Source organism: Marmota monax, unplaced genomic scaffold (genome assembly GCF_021218885.2).
Source record: "Marmota monax isolate L192 unplaced genomic scaffold, Marmota_monax_Labrador192_F-V1.1 WCK01_AAM20220418_F8-fsc00014, whole genome shotgun sequence".
NCBI lineage: Eukaryota > Metazoa > Chordata > Mammalia > Rodentia > Sciuridae > Marmota > Marmota monax.
In genome coordinates, this window is record NW_026695222.1 from 21,138,817 (window position 1) to 21,151,518 (window position 12,702).

Here is a 12,702-nt window from a genome sequence, read left to right on the forward strand (position 1 = left end):
CAAGCCACTGGGATCTCAGGTGTGCATCACAATGCTCGGCTCCATCAAAGACTTCTTTTTTTGGTACCAAGGACTGAATCACTGAGCCATATCCCAGCCCTTTTTTAGATTCTATTTAGAGGCAGGGCCTCTCTAAGTTGCTGAGGCTGGCTTTGAACTCAAAATCCTCCCGCCTCAGCCTTATGAGCTGCTGGGATCACACGTGTGTGCCACCATGCCTGGCTCCATCAAAGATTTCTTAAAGAACTACTGGCTCTCTTATCAATTACCTGTTTGCTCTCCTTAAGGAGTTTATAAGATTTCCCCTTACTATTTCTGTAATATAGTTTATAAGATTTCCCCTTACTATTTCTGTAATATAAGCACTGTGTTATTTTATTTTATCTGTTCAGTTTTACTTTTTTTGTTTATAAAAATATCTATCTTTGTTGTTAAAAAAAATCATTGTGGACCTTTCATAATCCCATCTTCAGAGGTTGGCACTATAGAGAGTTTGATATATGTTCCATCTGAACTTTTTTTTCCTTGTTTAATATCACTGGAACTAGATACCATGCACTTAAATCCCATCCCACCATGGACTTCAGGAACTTACTTAATTTTGTGTGCTGGCAAGTTTTTCTCTCTCTTTTTTTTTTAAGGCCAGTGACTTTTTAAAATATTTTTAGTAACCGAGAAAAATAATTAAATGAATTAAGAAGAACCAAACGGATAAGGATCTGGCCCAGAATGGAATGACTGTTCAAAATAAATACAACACAAAATCAAAAAGTTAAATGAGAAAAACCTAAAGAGCCTTTCAATGGATATAAGAAAATCATTTAATAACATTCATTCCTACAAAAATACTAGTAACAAAAGAGAACAACAAGCACATAGCTAAGACAATATACTTCACCTCTTCTAAGCCAAATGTGAAAAAAAGGGATCTCCTCTAGCATGACTACCTTGAATATTTTTTAAGTTCTTCTGACGGAGTAAAACAGCTGAACTAAGATGGGCATAAAGATTGCATTAAAAGTGAAAAGTGTTATGAGAGCAAGCATTTAAAAAATTTTGGAAGAACTCTTCTGTAAGGTGGAAATTAAAAATTTATGGCCTTGTTTTTAAGTAATATCAACTGAACACTGCTATGGGGAGAGTGAGGTCACACAGTGGACATCTGCAACTCCAGATGCCACATCTGGACTAAGGTCAAAATTCATTTTTGCTAAACTTCTTAAAAACTTGAAGGCATATGACTTGCTTCCTGGATTTATCTACTTGTAGTACATTGAATAAAATTTCAATAGTTTGTAAGTTTATCACTTATTTGTACAGTTCAAATGACAATCAGAAGGAGGTCATCTCTCACAGTTTTCCCCTAGAACAATAACAACAACAAAAGCAACTAACAACATGATACACATTGGACACCATTCATTTTAAACACTTCACATGCTCATTCTCTTACCATGATCCTTAGTGATAGATACTCCTAATGCTTCCAATTTATAGATGAGGAAACTGAGACACAAGCTAATAACTTGCCCAAGATCAATCAGCTAGTAATAGGCAGAGACAGAATTCAAACTCAGGAGCTCCTTGTTGTCATAGAATGCATGAGCAAACTGTTATCTGGAGAAGAGACACAACCTGTGAATTAGAGTTCTAGAGGAAGCTGACTTGAACAAAAAATTCAAACGACAAGAAAACCACTTTCAGAATGAAAAGTTCTGAGAGAAGAAACCAGAAGGAGCTCCCAGGAACATAATTAACAATCAAAAAGAGGCATAACAGGGTGTCTGCAGCCTAAAATCATCTGAAAACAATGTGCAGAAGGAAAACAGAAAAAAAAGAGCTCCCAGTAAACAAGTTCAGCCAGTAGATTACAGGAAAGGGATGCAGCAGTCCCCCTGCCCCACCACCCTCCCCCGCCACCCTCCTCCAGCAGAAAGAGTCTAGAAACAAGGCAATCTAAGAGGAAAACCTCAAGAAAGAGAGAAAAACCAAATAAACAAATCAGAATATCTCTTGTTGCCATCTGTAAACAAACATGAAGCTACCTCCAACCATGTGCCCTGTCACTCCTCAGGGCATCTGCATTTCCTCACCCCCCTGACTCCAGCACAAGCTGACTTGGGGACTCTGGAATCACTATTAGTTTTCTGAGAAACCAGGGACTTAGCTTCTTCTGATCCGACTGATCTCTGAGCGAATGGCCCCTGCTGACCACTGCTTCTTGTAGGCAATCATTTCTTCCATATCACTTTTCTGCTTTTCCTCTCCTTCTTCTATCATAGATTTGGCATTGGGGCCTGGTTTGCAACCCCACTTCTTAGCTTAGTAACAATGCCTTGGAGTCTTAAGTGTCCTGACCCACAAAGTAGAGTAATAATAATTTCCATGCATAGATTTAAAAAAAAAAAAAAGCCATCTGAAAATATCTAGATACTGTGCCAAACACATATTATAGTGCTCAATATGTTTTGATTTTGTGCATAGAGAAACTAATCTTTGCCAAGAGCCCATTCTAAGACCTTTCATTTTTATGGCTACATGTTCTTCTTGAGGGAGATTTTATATCTATTCTTATGGCTTCAGCATTACCCCTCAGGATCAAAGTGAGTTTCACACCTTATCTCCAACTCCTTCTGACCCATATTTCCATCTGCTCCTAGATATTTTCCTAGACACCTAATTTCAGATGTCTTAAATTCAACAAGTCCTAAAATAAACTCTCCTCTGCCTCTCTTCAAATTAGTCTCTGTATTCCCATATACACAACTTTGACCTCACTACTTAAACTGGTCAATAGTTCCATCATCTATCATCACCTTCCCTAAAACCAACAAAAACCTCTTGGAGGCATCCCCTAATTATCAATCCCACCATGTCAGGCACCAGCATTTTGGATTCTGCCTCAAAACACCTCACCTTCTCTTCTCCATCTTCACTGCTATTCCTTTTTCAAGCTGTAGACACCTCTCACCTGGATGACCACCACAGCTGCTTAACAGCTTCTCCTCCCTGAAGTCTGTGCTTCATTAGTGCAGTTGAAGTCAGCTTTCTAAGAAGGAACTTAAGCATGATCTCCCCTGCTTTAAAACTTCTGTGCTACAACCCATAGTTTATGAATGGAAATTTGTTGGCCAGGTATTCAAGGTGTGTCACTATCTGGCTCCAATATCCCTCTGACCAGTCTCATCTCCAGCCACTCTCCCAAGAAGGGGTTGATGCACTAGGGGACCCTTAAGCCCCACCCTCTCACTTTATCCTGTCTCACAAAGCCCTGCCGGTACAAGCAATAATGCTCAGCTCCTGAATACCTTTGCCCACTCATCAAATGTGGCTCCCTCCTTCCTTCGTGCCGCCAATACACCTGATATATCACATCTTTTGCCTCTGTTAGTTACATGCCACTTACTCAAGCAAAAAAGGGACCTTGAAAGCAGGGACAGATCTGTCCTTATCTTTGTATATCCTGCCTCTAGCTCAGTGCTTATCAACTCCAACTGAGGCCTAAGTGGTTAATAACTAACTCAATGAATCAAAAAGAGCAAAATACTAATGAATACTAGGCTGAAACTCAGAAGAATTAATATACCTCACAGAATAAATGTAAAATGTGAAAGGAAAAATAACTGGTGGGCAGGAGGCCAGATAAGGAACAGGAAGAGAGAATACCAAAAAAGGAAGAAACTGAATTTACTAATATGAAGGAAAGTTCCTGCTTCAGCTTTGATGATAGTAAGTTAATATAGAAACAAATGTTATTTTTAACATTAGGGAAATTCAAAGATTGTTCACCTTGAAAATTTGCTTAAAGGCTATAAAGAAGCAAAGATATTCCATAACAGAAGGCATAATGACAAAAACACAATTAAGAATTACGTAAATTAAGAAATATTATTAAAATGAGTATTGTACAAAAACAAGAATAAAACTAAATACACAGCTAAAAATCCTGAGGGGAGAGGAAAAAAGAATCCAGAGCAATTTTCTAAAAGAAAGATAATAGTTATTTTGAAGCCAAAACCACAACACTTTAGAAGGGTTCATTAACAAATTGGCAAGAGTTGCTGTCTAAGAGGGAATTGTTTGCCTAAGGATAGGAATGAATGGGAAACTGACTCTTTACTATATACTTTTGTATTTTTAAAATTTTTATATTTCAACTAAAAATTCCTGTGACTATGTGAAAAGTGAAAATTCTAAAAGTAAATGAATTAGAGAACACATAAAATTAGAAAAACTGGACACAAAAAGCAACAAAATGATAAAATAGTAATACTATATATGTGCTAATAAATTTGGATAAAACTGAATAGATTGATTTTTTAATAAAAATATATAATTCTAGGGGCTGAGGTTGTGGCTCAGTGGTAGAGCGCTCGCCTAGCATGTGTAAGGCCCTGGGTTTGATCCTCAGTACCACATAATAATAAATAAAGATATTGTGTCCATCTACAACCAAAAAATACACACACACACACACACACATTTCTAATGCTGACAAAAATAAAACACCCAACATCTTTTTAAAAAATTCTGATAAGTATATTCCCCCAAAGCAGCTACTCTGATACCTTATTAGTGAATCCTTTCAAACACTTCAGAAATAATTCACATTGTACAAATCATGCCTAAAATAGGTCAAAATATAGGTTATCTAGTTTAGTCTTCTAAATTGATCCTAAAACTGGCTAAAGAAAATGAAAAAAGAGCTGGGCATGGTGTCATGGTGGGAATTATATGCCTATAATTCCAGCAGATCAGGAAGCTGAGGCAGGAGGACTCTGAACTCAAAGCAAGCCTTAGCAACTTAGCAAGGCCCTAAGCAACTTGGCAAGATCCTGTCTCTAAATAAAATACAAAAAAGGACTGGGGATGTGGCTCAGTGGTTAAACACTCCTGGGTTCAATCCCTAGTATCAAAAAAAAAAAAAAAAGGAAAAAAGAAAAATGTACAAAGCTCACTCAGAATTTTCACACTCAAAACATTAAAAGAAATAATAGTAAATAGAATTTAGGAATAGATTAAATTTTTTAACTGTGTCAACAGACACTAAAAGTATATTCATTAAAACTGAGCAGTTGTACTGAGTATGGTAGTATATGCCTGTAATCCCAGCTGCTTGGGAGGTTGAGGCATGAAGATTGCAAATTCAAAGCCAGCCTCAGGAATTTGGCAAGGCTTTAAGCAACTTAGTGAGACCCTGCCTCAAAATAAAAAATAAAAATGACTGGGGATGTGGCTCAGTGGATAAGCACCCTTGGGTTCAATCCCTGGTACCAAAACAAAAACAAAAATCCAACAGCTATTTTTAATGTAAGGATTCTAAAACTAATAAAAAATATATATATTTTTACCCTGATTGAAGTACCTATTTAAAACTAAATGTAAAAAAAAAAATATGCTGTCATTAAGTATAGGTACAAAATGATGAAGCTTTCTATCATATCACTGTTAATTAATATAGTATCAGGGGCTAGAAGAACAGTCCAGGGGTAGAGCTCTTGCCTAGCATGCACAAGGCCCAGGGTTTGATCCCCAGGACCTTAAAAAAATAAATAAAGTTGGAACTTCTGACACTATATATAGGACAATATAAAGCAACATAAAAATGAATGAGAGGGGCTGGGGTTGTGGCTCAGTGGCAGAGCACTTGCCTAGCATGTGTGAGGCACTGGGTTCAATCCTCAGCACCACATATAAATAAATAAAGAATAAAGGTACATCAACAAGTAAAAAATATTTTTAAAAATTAAAAAAAATGAATAAGAGCTACAAATAAAGGCAGAGATAAACTATTTTTACATTCAATAAATACCACTGTATACCTATAAAAACTAAATGAATCATTTGAATGGTTATGATGAGTTTAAAGTGATCAGAGCCATCACCAATAAGGAAAAAAATCATGAATATTCCTGATTTTCAAACTTGAGTACATGTGAAAAATCAACCAGGGAAGAAGCTTTTAAAAATTGTCAATACTATGACTTGCCCCAGACAAAATGCCTCAGAACCTCTAGGGGAGGGATCAGATATTAATATTTTATAAAGCTTCTCAGGTGACTTAATGTGCAGCCTACAATTGTATATTCAATTATTGGAAGAGCTTAAAAATGCAATGCAAAATGTGTAACTATTTGTATTTGCAAATGGGAAGAGAAACACTGCTGAAATTTAGAAGAGGAAACTTGACAGGAGACACAGTTAGCTCCTATGCTAATGTTTGCAGTTTATACCAAAACCAATACCCAAGTCAATGGAGGGGGACATGACCCACAGCCTCAATAGATTGATGGAAATGACAGGTCATTAGTCTCTGCCCAAATGCTGTTAAAATGGGAAGCATGAATGAGAATTTGACAGAGGCTGAGGTGGTCCAGGATTACATACATACCTGTAGAGGCTACATGCAAGATAAATTCTCACAAATGCAATTGTTGAGTCAAATGGTATGCATCTTTAAAGTGAGAGATTTATTTTAAAAAGATCTTAAATATGACAAAGAAAAAGCATGATATCAAAATATCATCACATATAGGTAGGAGTGGAGTGGGAGAGACCAAGTAAGCTGAAGTTAGGCAAGATGGCTCAGCGTTACCAGGAAGTAGGTAAGAGATGGATCTCAAACAAAATTTCTGTAATTCCAACATGGCTTTACTCTTGCCACCTACCTCCTCCCACTTCAAACTCTAGTCATCACACCCAATGTCCCCATCCTACCAGACCCCTAACCCAACAGGCATTGCTAGGGCCTATCTGATATCCTCTGTCCTAAGTGCAATATTCTTTCAAGGCCCCTCCCACTGGAACAACTCTCTTTTTGCTTAACTCCCTATATTTTACCATCCAAAACTTTCCTAGACATTTCTGTTTAAGTAATATTTCATGTCTGGTGTTTGGTATAAATATCTGATCTGCCATTTATATTCTGGAAGTAGAATACAAATTATCTTCCATATTAAAAAGCTATTTTTGACTATGGCATTTAAGCCCTCTTTTTTATTAGACTTTTAATATACAATTTAAGATGCTTCCTCCATGATGTTTTTCTGTTCATCATTTTCAATCCAATCACATGATCTCTAAATTTACTTCATCTTCCTAACATAAGCATGCTTCATTCTTTCCCTAAACAAACACCTACTAAGCATCTATTCTCTGGCACTGTTTTAGATCCTGGAGATAAAGTTCTTGCCCTTGGGGAGCTCAGGCAGTTGAGGTGTATGGGTGTGGAGGGAGGGCAGGGAGACAGCCAATAAACAAGTATTTGTATAGCAGTCAAATGTTAGTAAGTGACCTGGAGAAAATTTAAAAGGATAGAGTGATGCCAAGGGTTTGATAATGTCAATTTCAATTGATGGTGTCATGGAAGGCATCATTGATAAGGTAATTTGGGGACAGAAACCTAGAGGGAGATGACAGGAATCCTGTGGATTTCTGGCAGGAGAGGATTCCAGGCAGAAAAACAAGTACAATGGTCTGGAAGCAGGAACATTTCTAGACTAACTGAAGTTCAACAAGAGCAGAGTCAGGGTAAGGGTACGCATTAAAAAGTGCACGTACGGGCTGGGGATGTGGCTCAAGCGGTAGCATGCCCGCCTGTCATGCGTGCGGCCCGGGTTCGATCCTCAGCACTACATACAAACAAAGACGTTGTGTGTCCGCCGAAACCTAGAAAATAAATATTAAAAAATTCTCTCTCTCTCTTTCTTTCTCTCTTTAAAAAAAAATAATAAAAAGAAAACGTATGTACAAGAAACTTGTCTTATATCATTGTTAGAGGGTTGATGTATAATGCCACTAAATAGTTTTACTCAACTTTAAAACTCAGAGTTAAAGAATGATCAGGCTTGGAAGATATTATATATCCAAGAATAGTCCTGCTATAATCCATTACTGAACCACAGGGAAGGAAAAAACCCCACCCCCCACCATCATGAAGCAGAAAGTTCCAGAGGTTACAATTACGGGGAAATTACCACAAGTTTGCGCAGGAATGATGTTGCCATGGCGTTGTCTGGAGAATACTATAGTACATAACTCCCAGCATCCTATAGCATCAATGACTCTGTCTCCATTTCCTTCCAAAAATTTTTATCCAACATACTGGAGAAAGTTTCTTAACTTCATAGAGGAAAATAATGTAAAAGATTTCCTTTATTTAAAAAGTTTACTAGAGTGTATCTGTTTCATCAAATGAAGTATATATCTATTTATACTGAGTGTTAGTCTTCTTTTTGTTTTTGATACCAGGGATTGAACTCCGGGCGTTTAACCACTGAGCCACATCTCTAGTCCATTTTTTATTAGAGAAGGGTCTCACTAAGTTGCTTAAGGCCTCACTAAGTTGCTGAGGCTGGCTTTGAATTTGCGATCCTCCTACCTCAGCCTCCTGAACCTGGGATTACCGGGGTGCACCACCATGCTTGGTAGTCTTTATCCTTTGTATTAAATTATTAAAAATTTTTCCTATGCCAGAGTGCCACACATACTGTAGTTAGAGAATAAGATTTGGAAAACTAGTTTTCAAAGCACAAGTTTTGCATTCAAACTAAAAACTGACACTTGGCCTAATCAACACATCAAGAGACACAATACACAACTCTGCTTTTATGATATCCAATGGTTAACCTACAGTATAACAAGAAATCACCTAGTTATACTTTCAATTCATATTTTTAGATTGATCCAAAAAGGAATAATTTGATCAAAGAGCTCAGGGATAAAAACAGTGGGGAGTACTGGGTTTGTGGCTCAGTTAGAGCATTTGCCTAGCATGTGTGAGGCACTGGGTTCAATCCTCAGCACCACATAAAAATAAATAATAAAATAAATGTATTGTGTCCATAAAAAAAAACTGGGGAGGACTAAATAAAGAATATTTAATAGCAATACAAAGACTAAATATGATTATAACAACTTATGTGTTACAAAATTTTAGTAATTGATATAGCAAGAATTTGGGTGAAATTCAGAAGCACATAACTTACCTGAGAAGCATACTTTTCCCTTACTTCATTGTTATTTCCAGTTTCCCCTTCACTTTATGCAGTCGCACATGCATCTTCAAAGGGTCACTTGTTACTTCTGCAGTTGCAATTCAGTTCTATAAAAGAATGACCATCATCACTTCACAAGAAGAGAAGGCACATTCTAGGAAGCTGAGTTATCTAATCTCATGTCCTAATTCATTTTATAACTATATACAAATAGAAGGTGGGAAGAATTTAAAAAGTTATCAAAATACAAACTAGTAATTTAAAACTATTAAAATTCTAATGGAAATAGAACATATAAATGGAAGTAAGGAAAACAGAACAAAATGATTCATTAAAACCTGTAATTTTTATACATTCCCCTCCCCATCAATGAGTTTTTATTCCTCTCTTAGCTAAGTTTGAGGTGGCTTGGCAGAAATAATAAAATTAACTGAGAGGTAGCCTTAAACTTCAAGGATGCACACACCCTGAAGGATATACTACTCTCTCATGGTTTTATACTCAAAGCCCTGGGAGTTTCCTAGTATGAGCTACAGAATTGGCTCATACTGTAAGTTCCAGGCTTAACTACTCTGTTCGCTACATTTTTTGTCTCTGATTCTTATTCCTATGTTTTTCCATTCTGCCCAGTGCCAATGTTGAGCACACAGTAATACATGGTGAATAAATGAAACAATAAATAGATTTTCAACAAACCACCAGAGAGATGCTTCATGTGATCTTAAAATTACTTGGGAAACACTTGGAAAAAAACACTGCTCCTGAGATCTTTTTTCTCCAAAGCATTCCCTTTGGTTAAAACACCCATTAGCAGTAAAACAGCCCCAGTGTGAGTATATGGGAAAGTGTCAGAACTTCAAACAGACATCCAGAACTTGGTACACTACAGAGGGGGACTATGAGCGTCTGTGAATATAAACAGGTTTGCCCTTCAAGTATTGTACTAACAAGCTTTAACCTCATTAACTAATTTAATCCTTATAATAACCCTAGCAGGTAGATTCTATTATTCTAATCACCCAGATAAGGAAATGAGGTATAGAAAGGTTAGTTACATAAACTACCCAAGGAAATGCACTATGTGCTATGCTGCTTTTCATAGGCAGGAGTCCCTCAATAAATATAATTTCATGGTAAGATAAAGTCTCATCCACCTATTTCACTTTCTTTTACTGCTTTCTTGGCATGTCTAATTAAATAGCTCCATTTCTAGTTAAATTAGCTTTTGTTGAAATTTTTTCCTAATTAATAATTTATTGAAAAACCTACCTTCTAATTCTCTACAACTTAAAAGCTGGCCTTTTCTCACTTAAGAAATTATCCCTTTGAACATTAGAAAAAGGAAATATTTTAAATTTGGTGGAAATCAAAAGCAATAGTTATTTAAAGCTAATTATTCATATACACAAAATACTTCAGCTAATTACATTTATTTCAGGTATTTTTCTATGCTTACGAGATCCCTTCTAACTTTTAACATCTGGAAGCCCTCCTTAAGCAAGGCATTTCTTCTATTCTGTAGTCGATTAGAACTAATGATCACAATGTCAAAAGCTGTGGGTTCAATCCACTATAGCAAAGCATTCCTGTTTTTCTGAGTAGGAAGTTCTGCTCAAGTTCAGATCTTTTGCCAGATACAATCTAAGGTTCCAACTTCAAAAGATCAAGAGAGACATAAGTTTTTAAAAAATGTTTTAAGTTTTTATACAACTCTGCTTGATTGATCTGAAAACAGAATTTTGCTTTTCCTGACACCAATTCTACTGACAATAAAAAGCATTTGCAAAAGTTTTATAAAGTGTCACAAAAATTCCTACTACTGCAATATAGAAAACCTCCATAAATATATGATTACAATTCCATAAATATTTCTAAGATTTTTAAAAAATTACTATATATTTTCATAAACCAAAAACTGTTCCATTTCCAAATAATATGGAGTTATTTTAAACATGCTTTTCAAATTAAATGGAAACCAATCAATACCCAGTCTAGATTACATTTTAAAATAACCCAGGACCCATTCAAGGTAGAAGTTTTCCAAGATTCAACAAATAAACATGAAAAAGCAAAACTACATTCCTTAATTGTTATTATAGGAGAAACCCATTTGGGATTGTCTGTCTTCAAGATTTCCTGCCCACAGTTGGAAAGAACTTCCCAATGCACGAATGCTACAAAACATATGGATTCCAATAGTCACAAGGTAACTATGACAGCAAAGCCACCCATCCTTGTGAGATCATAGAAACCATATGATGTAATTTTTTAAACTGAGGTAAAATTCACACAAAATTAACCATTTAAAAATGTACAATTCAGTGGCATTTAGAATATTCACAATGCTGTGCAACCATTACCTCTATCTAGTCCCAAAATACTTTCATCAAAAACTCAATACTCATTAAACAGCCACTTCCATTCCCCCTCTTCTAGCCCCTGACACCATTATTATGCTTTATGTGTCTACAGATTTACTTCTTTTGGGAATTTCATATAAATGCAATCATATAATAATTCTTTGCGTTGGCCTTCTTGAACTGGCACAGTGTTTCAAGTTTCATCTATATTGTAGTGTGTGTCCCCACTTCAAAATTTTTAAGGCTGTTAAGTATTCCGTTATCGAATATATCACATTTTGTCCATTGAGTCAGCCATTGATGGACACTTGGGTTATTTCCACTTTTTGGCCACTATTAATAGTGCTGCTATGAACATAAGTGCACAAATATTTACTTGAATACATGTTTTCAATTATCTTGGGTACACATTTACAAGTGTAATTACTAGAAAATGTGGTAATTTTATATTCAACTTTTTGAGAAAGTACCAAACTGTTTTCAGTCCTACAAGCACTAGTGGCTGCACTAGTTTACAGTCCCACTAGCAAAGTTCAAGGATTCTAATTTCTCCACATCCTCACCAATGCTCATAATTTTCTGTTTTGTTTTAAAATTATAGTCATCCTAGTAGGTATCAAGTGGTATCTCATTGTAGTTTTTATTTGCATTTCTTTAATCACTAAAGGTGCAGAGTATTTTTTCATGTATATGTCCTTTGGAGAAATGTCTATTTAAGCCCTTTGTCCATATTTTAATTGGTTTGCTTGTCTTTTTGTTGTTGAGTTGTAAGATTATAGATACTAGGCCCTTTTCAGATATGCAAATGATTTCCCCCTTCTTTTGTAGGTTTTCTTTCAACTTACTGGATGGTGTCCTTTGATGCACAATTAAATTTTGAAGTGGCCTAATTTATTTTTTTCTTTCATTGCATATGGGTTGTTTGTTGGTTTTTTGTTTGACTTATGGTACTGGGAATTGAACCCAGGAGCCCTTTACCACTGAGCTACATCCCCAGCCTTTCTTTTTTTTAATATTCATTTTGGTTGTAGTTGAATACAATACCTTCATTTTATTTATTTTTATGCAGTGCTGAGGATCGAATCCAGCACCCTGCACATGCCAGGCAAGCATTCTACCACTGAGCCACAACCCCAGCCCATCCCCAGCCTTTTTGATTATTTATTTTTAAAGTTTGTGAAAGGGTCTTTCTAAATTGTCAGGGCTGGCTTGAATTTAAAATCCTCCTGCCTTGGCCTCTGAAATAACTTGAATTACAGGTGAGCACCACCAAGTCTGACCTCATTGCTTGTGCTTTTGATGTCATCACTAAGAATCCATTATCAAATATAAGGTCATGAAGATTT

At 36.1% G+C, this 12,702-nt stretch overlaps 1 protein-coding gene across 13 annotated transcripts in view; it reads right to left on the reverse strand.

Moving 5' to 3' along the window:
* Positions 1-12,702, reverse strand: part of Zhx3 (zinc fingers and homeoboxes 3) — a 144,091-nt gene that overhangs the window by 70,259 nt on the left and 61,130 nt on the right. For 7 of the 13 annotated variants that reach the window (XM_046433151.2, XM_046433149.1, XM_046433147.2 and 4 more), the window contains exon 2: positions 8,988-9,103. The gene's annotated coding sequence lies outside the window, so the exon portion shown is untranslated. Of the gene's footprint in view, positions 1-7,560; positions 7,669-7,976; positions 8,122-8,987; positions 9,104-12,702 lie in introns of all 13 variants that reach the window. The other 6 variants (XM_058575641.1, XM_058575637.1, XM_058575640.1 and 3 more) reach the window with 2 other exon arrangements.